This window comes from Triticum aestivum, chromosome 1B (assembly GCF_018294505.1).
Source record: "Triticum aestivum cultivar Chinese Spring chromosome 1B, IWGSC CS RefSeq v2.1, whole genome shotgun sequence".
NCBI classification, from domain to species: domain Eukaryota; kingdom Viridiplantae; phylum Streptophyta; class Magnoliopsida; order Poales; family Poaceae; genus Triticum; species Triticum aestivum.
Genome location: NC_057795.1, coordinates 184,496,439 through 184,514,491, shown reverse-complemented (window position 1 = coordinate 184,514,491; position 18,053 = coordinate 184,496,439). Strand labels below are relative to the sequence as shown.

Genomic DNA, 18,053 nt, shown 5'->3' with positions numbered 1-18,053 from the left:
ATCCAGTAGGAGATGATGCACAAGTCACTGAATACCTGCACAAACAATCAACAACTTGCACCCAACGTGATAAAGGGGTTGTCAATCCCTTCATGGTCACTTGCAAAAGTGAGATCTGATAGAGATAGATAAATGGTAAAGTAAATATTTTTGGTATTTTTGGTTTATGGAACGAAAACTAAAGATTGCAAAATAGTAGATCAGAAACTAGCAAGATGTAACCGAGATTCAATATAATGGAAAAGAGACCCGGGGGGCATAGGTTTCACTAGTGGCTTCTCTCAAGATAGCAAATATTATGGTGGGTGAACAAATTACTGCCAAGCAATTAATAGAAAAGCACATAGTTATGACGACATCTAAGGCAATGATCATGAGCATAGGCATCACGTCTGTGTCAAGTAGACCGACTCTTGCCTGCATCTACTACTATTACTCCACACATCGACCGCTATCCAGCATGCATCTAGAGTATTAAGTTCATAAAGAATGGAGTAACGCATTAAGAAAGATGACATGATGTAGAGGAATTAACTCAAGCAATATGATGAAAACCCCATCTTTTTATCCTCGATGGCAACAATACAATACGTGCCTTGCCGCCTCTACTATCACTGGGAAAGGACACCGCAAGATTGAACTCAAAGCTAAGCACTTCTCCATTGCAAGAAAGATCAATCTAGTAGGCCAAACTAAACTAATAATTCGAAGAGACTTGCAAAGATATCAAATCATGCATATAAGAATTAGGAGAAGAACCAAATAATATTCATAGATTATCTTGATCATAAATCCACAATTCATCGAATCTCGGCAAACACACTGCAAAAGAATATTACATCGAATAGATCTCCAAGAACATCGAGGAGAACATGGTATTGAGAATCAAAGAGAGAGAAGAAGCCATCTAGCTAATAGCTATCGACCCGAAGGTCTGTGGTAAACTACTCACGCTTCATCGGAGAGGTAATGGTGTTGATGTAGAAGCCCTCCATGATCGTATCCCCCTTTGGCAGGATGCCGAAAAAGGTCCCTAGATGGGATCTCACGGGTACAAAAGGATGCGGTGGTGGAAAAGTGGTTTTGTGGCTCTCATGGATGTTTTCATGGTATAAGAGTATATATAGGCGAAGGAACTAGGTCAGGGAAGCCACGAGGGGCCCACAAGGGTGGGGGGTGTGCCCTACCCTGCTGGGCACGCCCTCCTGCCTCATGGCTTCCTCATTGCGTCTCCGACTTCATCTCCAAGTCTTCTGGTTTGCTTTCGGTCCAAGAAAGATCATCGCGAAGGTTTCATTCTGTTTGGACTCCGTTTGGTATTCCTTTTCCGCGAAACTCTAAAATAGGCAAAAAGACAGAAACTGGCACTGGGCCCTTGGTTAATAGGTTAGTCCCAAAAATAATATAAAATAGCATAAAAATGCCTATTAAACATCCAAAACAGATAATATAATAGCATGGAACAATAAAAAATTATAGATACATTGGAGACGTATCACGTTCTTCCTCCATCAAGGGCAATATGCCCTTGATCCGTTGGACTGTGCTGGCATGACCGACTGCAAGCTGACTGCCACGCCTGCTAAGGCCAAGTCGAAGCTTTCTGCCGCACCATTGTTGGTGCACTTTAGTACCTCACACTCACCAGACCAGATATTTAGTTTGTGGTACAGCAAGTTTGTTTGCATATGCACTTGCCACGTGACGCTCACTAGTATTCTATGGTATATTCACGGCATGCCGACCTATGGTCTTGGTCTTCGTGCCTCTGCCTCCACTGAGCTTCTTGCTTACATGAATGCGGATTGGGTTGGCTATCCTGACACATGATGTACCACGTCTGGGTACTGTGTCTTCTTCGGTGACTCTCTTGTCTCGTGGTCCACTAAGCGGCAGCCCACTGTCTCCCATTCGAGTGCCAAGGTTGAGAACCGTGTTGTTGCCAACATCGTTGCTGAGACTTGTTGGCTGTGTCACCTTCTTGGTGAACTTCAGGTCTTACTTTCAAAGGCTACAGTGGTTTTTTGTGATAATGTGCCGGTCACCTATCTCGCGGCCAATCCAGTGCAACACAAGCGCATCAAACATATTGAGCTGGATGTTCACTTTGTGCCCGAGAAGGTTCAGTTGGGTCAGCTTCGTGTCCTTCATGTACCGACTACCCAACAGTTCGTCGACATCATGACCAAGGGGTTGCCAACCACTACATTCTAGGAGTTTTGCTCCAGTCTGCATCGCTGAACTGCAGGGGGTGTTGAATGTGACATATCTATACTTATCTCTCCCATTGATCCTCATATGATATCTAGCCTTCTATAGATTAACTACTAGATATATTGTAGGGTTAGTTGGCTTGCCACGCAAGACATCACCTGTATTTATTGTAATAGACTCCGATGAATACAATTGAGTTGGATCCTATAATCTACTACAAAAATTACTAGCACATATGTCGGTGCGTTGCAACGTAAGAGATAATTGACATGTCCACTGAAATATATGTTAGCACAGCCGAAAAAACATCCGAATTGTACCTGGCCATGGCAGAGAGGCACACACTAAGGTCTAACAGAACTTCATATAAGTAATACATTAAGAAGCATGGTAACATACAATACTTTTTGTACAATTTCTGTACGACGATTCTGATCCCAATAAAATGATTCTATTAAATATGTTTTAGGCCATCTCTGGATACGCTTGAAGATTAATAAAAAAATTGTCTACGTCTGAGCGAAACGACCCTAGTTCATCGCATACAAATCGACACTTTTATTTCTATTGCATATAACGGTTGCACTACGTACCAACGCATATATGTGTGCCTCTCCCACGTCCCTCAGTACTGATTTCCTTTTATTATTGCATTACATTCATGCCACGCCCTTGATATTATACCAATTTCTTTGTGTTATTCCCTCCTTCATATTTTTTTTGAATCTCCCGTTCTTTTTTATTTCTACTGATCACGCCCTTTTTTCTCTCATTTCTTTATTACTCCTATATACCCATTGAAATTGATCATTCATCCCTTCGATGCATATAGGCTCTCGTAACATATTTCATATATATATATATATATATATATAGGGCTGGGCTATTCTGTTACCCATAACAGAATATTATTCTGTTACCCTCGGCTTTATATAAGAGCGATCCGACTAATCTATAAACTAAACACAGGAAAGTCCCAACTGAACATCTGACCCGAAGCCAAACCCTGTCGTCCCTAACCATTCCCCCTGATCTGATCCCGCGCCGCCGCGGCCTTCCCCTCCACCAGCGTGCCGCCGCGGCCTCCCCCTTCACCAGGGCGCCGCCCCGGCCTCCCCCTCCACCGTCGCGGCCGCCCCTGCCACCTCCCGCCGTGGCCGCCGCCCCAGCTCCAGCCGCGACCGCCGCCCCCACGTCCACCCGGGCCACTGCCCTACGCGCCAACGACCCCTCCCCCCGCCGCCGCGCCACGGGTCCACTTCGCCACGAGCTCCAGCGTCGACCATCCCGCCGCAGCTCGTGATCCTCTCTTCCATCAGCTCCACTTCACTGGAACCGTAAGTCCACAGGAGTATGCGTAGCAGGTTCACCAGATCCTCCTAACATCTTCTTCCTTCTCCAAAAATATTTTCTTTTATGTTCAATTCTTCGTCATATGTTCATTTCCTATTACCTGAGTGCCTTTCGCTTGAATTCTTGCTGATGCTGGCTGTAGCTTGAAACGGCTTCTCCTGCGTGCCTACGTGTGTGATTTTCTTCAGTCCAAAAGGGAGAAATATTGTCAGTTCATGAATAAAGAATTTTTGTACTAAACTTAACATTAGTTTGGTGTGCACTCGGTTGTCAGTCCTTGAAAAAGCGCAGAATAGTTGGTGCCTGTGAAAAAATATCGTCAGTACAAGTTTCAATTTCTGTAAGTTTAGATATATCACCTGAATAAGTAATGATTTGCGGCGAGTTTCTTTGATGTCAATTCTGATCCAAGAGCTGGTAGTGCCTCGTCTCTTCACCACATAGATTGCAGCTTTCTATAGGCGGAGTCCAATTGTGCAGCCGGCAAATGCTCTGTGCATTACGCTCTAGTATTTTACCCACTTGAATTATAGTCCCTAGAGTCCTTATGTGATCACCAGACTAGCACATTATACAGGGCACTGCGTATTCACTGCTTTTTCTCTTTTCAGCATTGTACTCCTTGCATTTTAATTGGCACATCATTTTCCATATCTAGGATGATACATCAACTTAGTGGTTATGCATACACCCACTATCGGCAAACTTGTGAATCGACCACCCGGGCCATACGTTGAAATCAGTGTTTATTTGTAATAATTAGTTTATGTCCATTCAGATTTTGTAGTCAACATTATGAATTTCTAAAGCATGAAAATGCATCACCCCCTGAGTAATTAATTTAAGTAAACTGGAGAGTCCATTGAGTGGTTTTTAATTTTGGCAAACACGATGCCCCTGCAATTGTTTGACCATATTCAGGTTCTTCTCTCCATTATGGCCCCCTCTTCATATCAGCAAGCATCTCCTCTTGCAGCAGGCATCTCCTTGCCCACCACATTGGCTGGAGCATGCCTGTTCTTAACTTTGTTTGATTTTGTCATGATTTATATAAAAGCCAGTAGCTGTGCTAGTACTTAACTACTTATGTTACAACAGGCCATTGACAAAAAAGCTACAAAAATCACTTTTTCTTATTGCAAAAATTTGTGAATTTGCTCAGTTCAACATGTACTGTATCATCAAACAACTCATATGCATTTTGATATGCATAAACCTATACAATTTCGTGTGTCAGTTCAGCTAAGATCAACCTATATGCAAAATTTTCAGTAAATGTTTAGCAGGATCTCTATGCTATTGGTTTCTTCAGTTTACTTGCAAGTTCTAGTAAAAAAAGTTGCATACACATCCTAGCCACTGCTCACCTCTGCCGCGCCCACCTGTATTCCTCCGGCGGAGCAGATGGCGCGGATCAGGAGGTGTGTGAGAAATGGTGGCGCTGGCGTGGTGGGGCCGCGAGGCTCGCCGTGGTGGAGCTCATCCGCCTCTAGCTGTCGATGGCAGTTGTGGGAAGCCCTGGTCGCCGTCGGGTGGCACCGTCTGCACGGCCTCTAGCAGTTCGACAAGTGCGCCTCCCTTAGTTCTAGGATGACGAGCTAGGCAGCCGCCCTCTTTGTGACCTGCTAATTTCCCCCTTGCACTAGCGGCCTGATGATGCGGGAGCCGCCCTCTTCACTCCAGCGGGCTTCTCGTACCGCCTATGCTGCTAGTAATGTTGCAGGTTGATCCTCTTGGATTTCTATTTGTTTCTTAGTTCTGGTGAAGTAGGTGAACTGATTTTGGGGCCACTTCTCTTACTTTGTGCAGTGACAGAGAACTTGGTGCTGAGGAATGGAGCGCAAGTACGGATGGTGCTTCCGTAATCTTAGGCGAGCTTGCGAATCTGTAGCACCCTGGTGATTTTAGTTGTGCTATTAGTCATGGAGTGAACATGGACAGATGAATGTGTTGCTAAACAGGGCTTCTGAATTTGCATTATCACCATGCTTTTTCCATTCGTATTCAGGTTGCAAAAATGTTCTTGTATGAGTACAAGCTAGTCGATCGATCTATCCAGTGGATTCAGTCCAGATGCTAGCTTATTCTTGGGAAGTCTTGATTTGGAGAAAAAATCATGTTGACTAGCTGTTCTTATGCCTCAAAGCAGAGACTTTATTTTACATTTTGATATCTAATGTTGGTTTATAATTCTCTGAATTTATTTATCCATTATGCTCTATTACTAGAACATCCTTTACTTGTTTTCTGCCGCGCGCTGTCCTAGCCTCCCTCCGCCGCCGCGCACCGCCATCCCTGCCCCGCGCCGCCACCCCGATCCCCTCCGCCGTGCGCCGCCACTCCAAGCCCCGCCGCCCTGCGCCTGTCACCCCCCGCCTTGCGCAGCATCCTACCGCCCGGACCTTCCGCCGGCCGAATCCAACCTCGCCTCCGAGCTTCCTCTTCTTCCTCGCCGAGACACGCGACAGCCACCCCAGTTCGGGCGTAGTAAGTACCTCAGTATGAGTTAAAAACGGTGGTTCGTTCGGAATAAAAGAAATGGCAGAAATTCAAATTGTAAAAATTCAAGCAAAAACAGAAACCCCATGAAAATCCTGCTCAGTAAGTACCTCAGTACAAGTCGTAAAACGAGAGAAGTTCAAAACATCATTGTCAAAAATATGTTGAGTTCAAAAAAAAGAAACAAAACAAAACATTTTCTTTTTGAACAAAATATCATTCAGTTCGATGATAGAAACCATGCAAGTACAAGGGCGACGATACAATAAACTGTTGAAAATTTACGAGCAAAAATATTACCCAAAAACAGAGCAAAAGCTAGTTAGTGAAAACATGCTTAGTACAAACCCATGCAAACATCAGTACAAGTACTCGTTTTTCAGAATAATTCAAAATTACTCTAACAAAATAGCTCAGTACAAACACACACATATATCAGTACGAGTACTCTGTTTTTCAGACGGGAAAACAGCAGGATCCATCTTGCCGTATTCCAAATTATTCTTAAACGGTTGCAAGGTAGAGAAAACGTCCAACATGACTAAGTTTTACATTTTTGATAGCTATCCAATGTTATATTATTTGCCCCATTTCGACAAACTTTTAAAAAAACCGTGTTCAAAACCAATTTTAATCGTATTTGAATTCGTATTTAAATCGTAAGGCATTAGAAAAAACTTTCTATACACAAAAGTTGCGCATTTTCCATAACTTTCCAATGCCGTATCATTTGCATCAATCCGACAAAATCGTTTGCAAAAAACAGTGAAAAAACATTTCGCCCAGAATTTTACCTTTTTCAAATTACTTTTAAATCATATAGAATTTGAAAAAATAGTAGATATATGGAAGATGCGGATTTTCACAAGCTTTCCAACGCCATCTCATTTACTCAATTCTGACAAACCGTTTGAAAATTAAGTCAAAAATACGATTCACGTTTTTGGTTTTGAAAAAAAGGTTTTTTCAAAACTGCTCTTAAATCATATTTTTTTTGCAAAAACAAATTATAAGATTGTAATGTGGATGTCAAGAGGTTTCCAACGATATATTACACGCCCCATTTCGACAAAAAATTTTTGAAGTAAAGAAGACCATTTTTAACAGCAACAGAAAGCATGAGTTCAACCGCTCGAATTTCATCACTTCAACCACTTGAATTCATTAGTTCAAGTAGGGTAACAGAATAATATTCTGTTATGCGTAACAGAATAGCCCAGATGTCTCTCTCTCTCTCTCTCTCTCTCTCTATATATATATATATATATATATATATATATATATATATATATATAGAAGTTATATTGTGTGTTAGCATTTTCCAAAATACACCATAACAATTAATTATGCTAATTAAGTTTATGCCCTAAACAGAATTTTAAAGTGGTTAACAGAGACAAATGATAGCATGATACGTCTCCAACGTATCTATAATTTTTTATTGTTTCATGCTATTATATTGTCAATCTTGGATGCTTTATATGCTATTCTATATTATTTTTGGGACTAACCTATTAACCCAGAGCCCAGTGCCAATTCCTGTTTTCTGGTTGTCTTTGGCTTTTCAGAAAATCAATACTAAACAAAGTCCAAACAGGATGAAACTTTACGGTGATTTTTTTGGACTAGAAGGGACCCTAGAACGTTCGGGAGGAGGCTAGAAGACATACGAGAGAGCCACGAGCTCACAGGCCGCCTCCAGGGGGTAGGCACGCCCCGAGCTCGTGACTCACACGCAACTCTGTTTGACCTAATTCAACCTCTATAACTTCCCAAATATTCCCAAACCAACACAGAGCCACCTGAAACACTTTTTCTGCCGCTGCAAGCTTTTGTTCTTCCATGATCCCATCTGGAGGCCTTTTTCGGTACTCTGTTGGAGGGGGGATCAATCATGGAGGGCTTCTACATCATCCTTGCTGCTTTCCGATGGTGCGTGAGTAGTTTGTCATAGACCTACGGGCTAGTAGCTAGATGGCTTCTTCTCTCCCTTTGATCTTCAATACCATGTTCTCCTCGATCCTCTTGGAGTTCTATCCGATGTAATCTTCTTTTGCGGTGTGTTTGTTGGGATATGATGAATTGTGGGTTTAAGAACAGATTATTCATTGAAAGTAATTGAGTATTTTCTGAACTTTATTATGCATGATTGTTATAGCTTTGTGTTTCTCTTCGATCTATCCGTTTGGTTTGGCCAACTAGACTGATTTATCTTTAGTGGGAGAGGTGCTTTGTGATGGGTTCAATCTTGCGGTGTCCTCACCTAGTGACAAAAAGCATAGAGAGGCACGTATTGTATTGCTGCCATTAAGGATAAAATGATGGGGTTTATTCATATTGATTGGGTTTACTTTGTCTACATCATGTCATCTTGCTTAAGCGTTACTCTGTTTGTCATGAACTTAATATCATAGATGCATGTTGGATAGCGGTCGATTGGTGGAATAATAGTAGTAGATGCAGGTAGGATTCGGTCTACTTGTCTCGGATGTGATTCCTATATACATGATCATTTCCATGAATACGTCATAACTATGTTCTATCAATTGCCCAATAGTAATGTGTTTGCCCACCATATGCTATGTGTTTGAGAGAGAAGACTCTAGTGAGAACTATGGCCACCGGGTCTACCTTTATCATATTATAAAAACCCAAAAATACTTTGCTAAATTTATTTACTTTATTTTATTTCACTTATCTTTTTATCTATCTATCAACATCATAATTAATCCTTGCAAGTAACGAGTTCAAGGGGATTGAAAACCCTCTTGCCCGCGTTAGGTACAGAAGACGGGAATTTGCATGGTTCTCCTATTGGTTCGATAACCTTGGTTCTCACTAAGGGAAATACTTATCTCTATTGTACTGCTTCACCCCTCCTCTTCGGGGGAAAACCCAACGCAGTTTATAAGTAGCAGGAAGAATTTTTGGCACCGTTGTCGGGGAGACATGATATGTCTCAAACTTATCTATAATTTTTTATTATTCCATGCTATTATAGAATCAATCTTGGATGTTTTGTATGCCACTACAAGCAATTATATATCAGTTTTGGGGACTAACCTATTAACTTAGTGCCCAGTGCCAGTTGCTATTTTTTTGCCTGTTTTTGGTTTTCCAGAATATCAGTACCAAACGAAGTCCAAATGCCACGAATTTTTTAGGAGATTTTTTCTGGACAAAAGAGATCATGGAAGCTTCGGGAGAGGGCCAGAAGATGAAGGAGGGGCCCACGAGGCACCAGGGCATGCCCAGGGTGGGTAGGCGCGCCCTGGTGGCTCATATGGCCCATGTTCATCTGCCTGACCTAATTCTGCCTCTATAAATTCTCTAAAATCGGGAAACCAACAGAGAGCCACCCAATATACTTTTTCCGCCACTGCAAGCTTTTGTTCTCGAGAGATCCCATCTGGAGGCCTTTTCCGGCACTCCACCGGAGGAGGATTTGATCATGGAGGGGCTCTACATCAACCTTTCCGCTGTTCCGATGATGCGTGAGTAGTTTACCACAGACCTACAGGTCCATAGTTAGTAGCTAGTTGGCTCTCTCTCTCTTTGATCTTCAATACAATGTTCTCCTCGATATTCTTGGAGTTCTATCTGATGTAATGACTTTTTCTGGTGTGTTTGTTGGGATCTGATGAATTGTGAGTTTATGATCAGATTTATCCATGAATATTATTTGAGTCTTCTCTGAACTCTTTTATGCATGATTGTTATAGCTTCATATTTTTCTTCGATCTACTGATTTGTTTTGGTCAACTAGATTGATTTTTCTTGCAATGGGAGAGGTGCTTTCGTGATGGGTTTGATCTTGCGGTGCTCAATCCCAGTGACAGAAAGGGACATGACATGTATTTGTATCATTGCCATTAAGGATAAAAAGATGGGGTTTATTCATGCATGAGTTTACTTTGTCTACATCATGTGATCTTGCTTAAGGCGTTACTCCGTTCTTTATGAACTTAATACTCTAGATGCATGCTAGATAGTGGTCGATGTGTGGAGTAATAGTAGTAGATGCAGGTAGGAGTTGGTCTACTTGTCTTGGACGTGATGCCTATATACATGATCATTGCACTGGATGTCGTCATGGCTATTTGCTTTTCTATGAATTGCCAACAGTAATTTGTTTACCCATGATTGCTTGTAATCTGTGTTGGTATTTCCCCGAAGAGGAGAGGTTGATGCAGCACAACAGAGGTAAGTATTTCCCTCAGTTATGAAACCAAGGTTATAATCTAGTAGGAGAACCAAGCTACAGTATGTAAACAACACCTGCACACGAACAACAAATACTTGCAACCCAACACATAAGAGGGGTTGTCAATCCCTCAACAGTATTGAGATAGATTAAATTGTGTATGTTTTGATAAATATATCTAACAAAAATACAAAATAAAATAAATAAATAAAAATTACAACAAGGTATTTTGGATTTAATATATGATAGGAAATAGACCTGGGGGCCATAGTTTTCACCAGAGTCTTCTCTTGAGAAAATATCATACGATGTGCGAAAAAATTACTGTTGGGAAATTGATAGAAAAGCAAATAACTATGACGATATCTAAGGCAATGATCATGTATATATGCATCACGTCCATGATTAGTAGACCTAAACGATTCTGCATCTACTACTATTACTCCACATGTCGATCGCTATCCAGCATGCATCTAGTGTATCCATTTCATGGAAAATGGAGTAATGTAATAAGAACGATGACATGATGTAGACAAGATAAACTCACGTGTGAATAAACCCCATCTTGTTACCCTTAATAGCAATGATACATGCGTGTCATGTCTCTTTCTGTCACTAAGATTGAGCACGGTAAGATCAAACCCATCAGAAAGCACCTCTTCCCATGGCAAGATAAACCAATCTAGTTGGCCAAACCAAACCAATAAATTGGAGAAGAAATACGAGGCTATAACAATCATGCGTAAAAGAGTTCAGCAAAGATTCAAATGATATTCATGGATAGAACTGATCATAGACTCACAATTCATCGGATCCTAACAAACACACCGCAAAAAAGAGTTACATCAAATAGATCTCCAAGAACATCGAGGAGAACATTGTATTGAAGATCAAAAAGAGAGAAGAAGCCATCTAGCTACTAACTACGAACCCATAGGCCTGTAGTAAACTACTCATGCATCATCGGAGGGGTAGCAAGGGTGATGACAAGCCCCTCCGTGATTGTTGCCCCCTCCGGCAGAGTGCCAAAAAAGGCCTATAGATTGGATCTCGTGGTTCTGGAACTTGCGGCGGTGGAAAAAGTATTTCGTCGAATCCGCTAGGGTTGGGATTTTGGAGTATTTATAAAGGTGAAGGTAGGTCAAGGGGGTGCCCGTGGGCCCCACTACCGGCCAGGGCATGCAGGAGGCCCCTTGCGTGCCCTGGTGCCTAGTGGGCCCCACGAGTGTCCCCTCGTGCCCTCCAGAAGCTTCCCGGTTGTCTTCCTGCCAGAAAAAAATCTCCAAAAAGTTTTGTGGCATTTGGACTTCCTTTGGTATTGATGTTATGCAAAGTAAAAAACAAGCAAAAACAGCAACTAGCACTGGGCACTATGTCAATAGGTTATTCCCAAAAAATGATATAAAGTTGGTATTAAATGTATGTAAAACATTCAAGATTGATCATATAACAACATGGAAAAATAAAAAAATTATAGATACGTTGGAGACGTATCTGCATCCCCAAGCTTAATTCCTGCTCGTCCTCGAGTAGGTAAATGATAAAAACAGAATTTTTGATGTGGAGTGTTGCCTAACATGCTCATCACATATTCTTTCCTTTTGTAGCATGGACATTTGGACTTCAGATGATTCAAAGCAATAGTCTACAATTGATATGAGGACATCAATACTCAAGCATATCAACAAGCAACCATGTCTTTCAAAATATCAACACTAAAGAAAGCTATCCCTAGCCCATTATGCTCAATCATTGATCTATTCATGATAATAGTGTTCCCTAGTTGGTTCTTTATAAGAGAAGATGGAGACTCAATAAAATAAAGTTGCATAAAAGTAAATAGATAGGACCTTTGCAGAGGGAAGCAGAGATTTGTAGAGGTGCCAGAGCTCAAAGCTTAAATTGGGAGATAAAATTGTTTTGAGAGGCATGCTTTTCCTGTCAATGAAAATGACCGAGAATTTCCAATATCTTCCATGCTAGATAAACCATAAGCGGTTCTAAACATAAAATAGAGCTTATTCCCTTTCCACCATTCTTTCACAAGCCATGGCTAGCTGATACGTCTCCAACGTATCTATAATTTTTGATTGTTCCACGCTATTATATTATCTATTTTGGATTTTATATGCAGTAATATGCTATTTTATATTATTTTTTGGGACTAACCTATTAACTTAGAGCCTGGTGCCAGTTTCTGTTTTTTCCTTGTTTCTATCAAACGGAGTCCAAACGGAATAGAACTTTACGATGATTTTTCTTGGACCAGATGCCACCAGGGAACTTGGAGGCCAAGTCAAAAGAGTCTCGAGGGCTCCACAAGCCCTCAGGGCGTGCCCTAGGGGGGTGCCCATGGCTTGTGGGCCCCATGGTAGTCCACCGACCTCCCTCTCAGCTCTTTAAATCCTCAAATATTCCAAAACCACCAAAAGTGTCCACCAAAATACTTTTCTGCCGCCGTAACCTTCTGTTCCCATGAGATCCCATCTTGGGGCCTTTTCCGACACACTGCTGGAGGGGGATTCGATCACGGGGGCATCTACATCAACTATATTACCCTTCTGATGAAGCGTGAGTAGTTTAGCACATACCTACGTGTCCATAGCTAGTAGCTAGATGGCTTCTTATCTCTCTTTGATCTTCAATACAATGTTCTCCTCAATGTTCTTGGAGATCTATCCAATGTAATGTTCTTTTGCGGTGAGTTTGTCGAAATCCAATGAATTGTGGATTTATGATCAGCTTATCTATGGATATTATTTGAATTTTCTCTGAGTTCTTATATGCATGATTTGATATCTTTGTACTTCTATTCGAATTATCGGTTTGGTTTGGCCAACTAGACCGGTTTTTCTTGCAATGGGAGAGGTGCTTAATTTTGGGTTCAATCTTGCGTGATTTCACCTAGTGACAAAGTATGGGTAGCAAGACACATATTGTATTGTTGCCATCAAGGTAAAAAGATGGGGTTTTCATCATATTGCTTGAGTTTATCCCTCTACATCATGTCATCTTACTTAAGGGGTTACTCCATTCTTCATGAACTTAATACTCTAGATGCATGCTGGATAGCTGTCGATGTGTGGTGTAATAGTAGTAGATGTAGGTAGGAGTCGGTCTACTTGACATGGATGTGATGCCTATGTGCATAATCATTGCGTTGGATATCGTCATAACTTTGCACTTCTCTATCAATTGATCGACAGTAATTTGTTCACCCATCGTGTTATTTTCCTTCAAGAGAGAAGCGTCTAGTGAAACCTATGCCCCTCGGGTCTATTTTCCATCATATATTTTCAGATCTATAAACCAAAAAAACCCAAAAATACCTTGTTGCAATTTATTTACTTTTTTTGTTCCACGTTTCAGTAATCTTTTCTATCTATCTCTATCAGGTCTAACCTTTGCAAGTGATCGTGAAGGGAGACTTTCTTGTATGATTGTTTGTGCAGGTGCATAGATTGGAGACTTGCTTGTATCTCCTACTAGATTGATACCTTGGTTCTCAACTGAGGGAAAACTTATCTCTACATTGTTGCATCACCCTTTCCTCTTCAAGGGAAAAACCAACGCAAGCTCGAGAAGTAGTAGGAAGAATTTCTGGCGCCGTTGCCGGGGAGATCTACATCAAGCCTACCAAGTATTCATCATAAACTCTCATCTCTTGCATTATATTATCTGCCATTTGCCTCTCATTTTCATCTCCCCCACTTCTAAAACGTTTTTAGAAAAACACAAAAATATTTGCCTTTTTATTTGCCTTCTTTCTGTTTGCCTTAATGTGTAGCGACCCGATCCCATTGGATCGAAGTCTCTGTGCTTAAGTGTCATCCCTGGATTGGTATGCTGACACACGCAGTACTTGAGGAATTATAATAGAGTTCAATCACACTTTATTACATCGAGGTCCTCAAAAAGAGTATTTATTACAATAATATGGCTGAAGGCCATCTTAAAAAATAACTACGGAAGCTTCAAAGGTAAATGAGTCCATCAACTCCACGACAAAGCTGAGTGCAGAACAACGACCTATCGCACCTTACTTCGTGTGAAAGATCTGCAACATGAGACGTTGCAGCCACAAAGGGTGAATACATTGAATGTATTGGCAAGTCACACCCAAAGTATGAAAACAGGCCTATCATCTACCTGCAAGGATATAACATGTGGAAAGCTCTAAGGTTTATTTTGCATAAAGCCAATTTTTCTTACTTCTACTCACTAGCCAAATTTTATTTATTTCATTTTTATGAACCTATTGTTAAATTGGACCGCCTCCAATTTAACCCACCTATGAGAGCCTCGGAGGATCATAGGTTCCCAAATTGTTATTTCCATGAGAGCCCCCGGGAATCATCGTTTAAATAAACCCACATCAGAATAATTTATTTGGGATGAGAAAATCTTCCAAAGGTTTCAAGTCCAGTTGCTCAAAGTTGTCTGTAACTGGGGACACAACTATTCATGAATAGTTTGTACACTCTGTAGAGGTTTGCGCACTTTTCCCCAGAAGATTCGATCCCTCCCTTCAAGTCCTTGATAACCCACAAGTATAGGGGATCGCAACAGTTTTCGAGGGTAGAGCATTCAACCCAAATTTATTGATTCGACACAAGGGGAACTAAAGAATATTCTCAAGTATTAGCAGTTGAGTTGTCAATTCAACCACACCTGGATAACTTAGTATCCGCAGCAAAGTATTTAGTAGCAAAGTAGTATGGAAGTAACGGTAACAGTGGTAAAAGTAACGATAGCAGTTTTGTAGTAATTGTAACAGCAGCAACGGTAAAGTAAATAAGCAAAGCACAATATCTGAAAAGCTCATAGGCATTGGATCAGTGATGGATAATTATGTCGGATGTGATTCCTCATGTAATAGTTTAACATAGGGTGACACAGAACTAGCTCCAGTTCATCAATGTAATGTAGGCATGTATTCTGAATATAGTCATACATGCTTATGGAAAAGAACTTGCATGACATCTTTTGTCCTACCCTCCCGTGGCAGCGGGGTCCTAATGGAAACTAAGGGATATTAAGGCCTCCTTTTAATAGAGTACCGGACCAAAGCATTAACACGTAGTGAATACATGAACTCCTCAAACTACGGCCATCAATGAGAAGTATCCCAATTATTGTCACTTCGGGGTTGTCAGATCATAACACATAATAGGTGACTATAGACTTGCAAGATAGGATCAAGAACTCACATATATTCATGAAAACATAATAGGTTCAGATCTGAAATCATGGCACTCGGGCCCTAGTGACAAGCATTAAGCATAGCAAAGTCATAGCAACATCAATCTCAGAACATAGTGGATAATAGGGATCAAACCCTAACAAAACTAACTTGATTACATGGTAAATCTCTTCCAACTTATCACCGTCCAGCAAGCCTACAATGGAATTACTCACGCACGGCGGTGAGCATCATGAAATTGGTGATGGAGGATGGTTGATGATGATGACAGCGACGAATCCCCCTCTCCGGAGCCCCAAACAGACTCTAGATCAGCCCTCCCGAGAGAGATTAGGGCTTGGAGGCGGCTCCATATCGTAAAATGCGATGAAACTTTCTCTCTGATTTTTTTTCTCCGTGAAAGAGAATATATGGAGTTGGAGTTGAGGTCGGTGGACGTCCAGGGGGCCCACGAGGCAGGGGGCACGCCCAGGGGGAGGGCGCCGCCCCCACCCTCGTGGATAGGGTGTGGGCCCCCTGGCACTATTTCTTTTGCCAGTATTTTTTATTAAATCTGAAAAGTTGCTCCGTGGATTTTCAGGTCATTCTGAGAACTTTTATTTTTGCACAAAAATAACACCATGGCAGTTCTGTTGAAAACAGCGTCAGTCCGGGTTAGTTTCATTCAAATCATGCAAGTTGCAGTCCAAAACAAGGGCAAAAGTGTTTGGAAAAGTAGATATGACGGAGACGTATCAACTCCCCCAAGCTTAAATCTTTGCTTGTCGTCAAGCAATTCAGTTGACAAACTGAAAGTGATAAAGAAAAACTTTTACAAACTCTATTTGCTCTTGTTGTTGTAAATATGTAAAGCCAGTATTCAAGTTTTCAGCAAAGATTATGAACTAACCATATTCACAATAACACTTAGGTCTCATATTTACTCATGTCAATGGCATAATCAACTAGCGAGCAATAATAATAAATCTCGGATGACAACACTTTCTCAAAACAATCATAATATGATATAACAAGATGGTATCTTGCTAGCCCTTTCTGAGGCCGCAAAACATAAATGCAGAGCAGCTTTAAGATCAAGGACTGACTAGACATTGTAATTCATGGTAAAAGAGATCCAGTCAAGTCACACCCAATATAAACTAATAGTAATGCATGCAAATGACAGCGGTGCTCTCCAGCGGGTGCTTTTTAATAAGAGGGTGATGACTCAACATAAAAGTAAATAGATAGGCCCTTCACAGACGGAAGCAGGGATTTGTAGAGGTGCCAGAGCTTGATTTTAAAATAGAGATGAATAACATTTTGAGCGGTATACTTTCACTGTCAACGCAACAACTATGAGATCTCGATATCTTCCATGCTACACACATTATAGGCGGTTCCCAAATGGAATGGTGAAGTTTATACTCCCCCACCACCAACAAGCATCAATCCATGGCTTGCCCGAAACAACGGGTCCCTCCAACTAGCAACAATCCTGGGGGAGTTTTGTTTAACTATTTTGATTTGATTTGACCTTTTTGATCATGGGACTGGGCATCCCGGTTACCAGCCATTTTCTCGTGAATGAGGAGCAGAGTCCACTCCTCTTGAGAATAACCCACCTAGCATGGAAGATACAGACAACCCTAGTTGATACATGAGCTGCTCGAGCATACAGAACATAATTTCATTTGAAGGTTTGGAGTTTGGCACATACAAATTTACTTGGAACGGCAGGTAAATACCGCATATAGGAAGGTATGGTGGACTCATATGGAATAACTTTGGGGTTTAAGGAGTTTGGATGCACAAGCAGTATTCCCGCTTAGTACAGGTGAAGGCTAGCAAAAGTCTGGGAAGCGACCAACTGAGAGAGCGACAACAGTCATGAACATGCAATAAAATTAATCAACACTGAGTGCAAGCGTGAGTAGGATATAATCCACCATGAACATAAATATCGTGAAGGCTATGTTGATTTTGTTTCAACTACATGCATAAACATGTGCCAAGTCGAGTCACTCAATTCATTCAAAGGAGGATACCACCCTATCATACCACATCACAACCATTTTAATAGCATGTTGGCGCGCAAGGTAAACCATTATAAACTCATAGCTAATTAAGCATGGCATAAGCAACTATAATCTCTAATTGTCATTGCAAACATGTTTATTCATAATAGGCTGAATCAGGAACGGCGAACTCATCATATTTACAAAAAAAAGAGAGGTCGAGTTCATACCAGCTTCTCTCATCTCATCCAATCCATCATATATTGTCATTATTGCCTTTCACTTGCACGACCGAATGGTGTGTATAATAATAATAGTGCACATGCATTGGACTAAGCTGGAATCTACAAGCCTTCAATTCAAGGGAGAAGACAAGGTAATATGGGCTCTTGGTTAAATCAACAATCATGCATATAAGAGACACACTAAACATTTTCATTATGGTCTTCTCCTCTCGACCCCCAAAAGAAAGAAAAGAAATAAAACTATTTACACGGGAAAGCTCCCAACAAGCAAAAGAAGAACAAGAAATCTTTTTGGGTTTTCTTTTAATTGCTACTACAAGCATAGAAATTAAACTAAC

The 18,053-nt window shown here is 41.2% G+C and overlaps 1 long non-coding RNA gene across 2 annotated transcripts; it reads left to right on the top strand.

Annotated features, from left to right (window-relative positions):
- The first annotated feature begins 3,188 nt into the window (after nt 1–3,188).
- LOC123114852 (uncharacterized) lies at nt 3,189–5,757 on the top strand. 2 transcript variants are annotated; one of them, XR_006456570.1, is made up of 2 exons: nt 3,189–3,551; nt 5,377–5,757. It is a non-coding gene; the product is annotated as an uncharacterized lncRNA (long non-coding RNA). The 2 variants fall into 2 exon arrangements; XR_006456571.1 differs by having other exon boundaries at nt 3,189–5,290.
- Nucleotides 5,758–18,053: the final 12,296 nt, after the last annotated feature.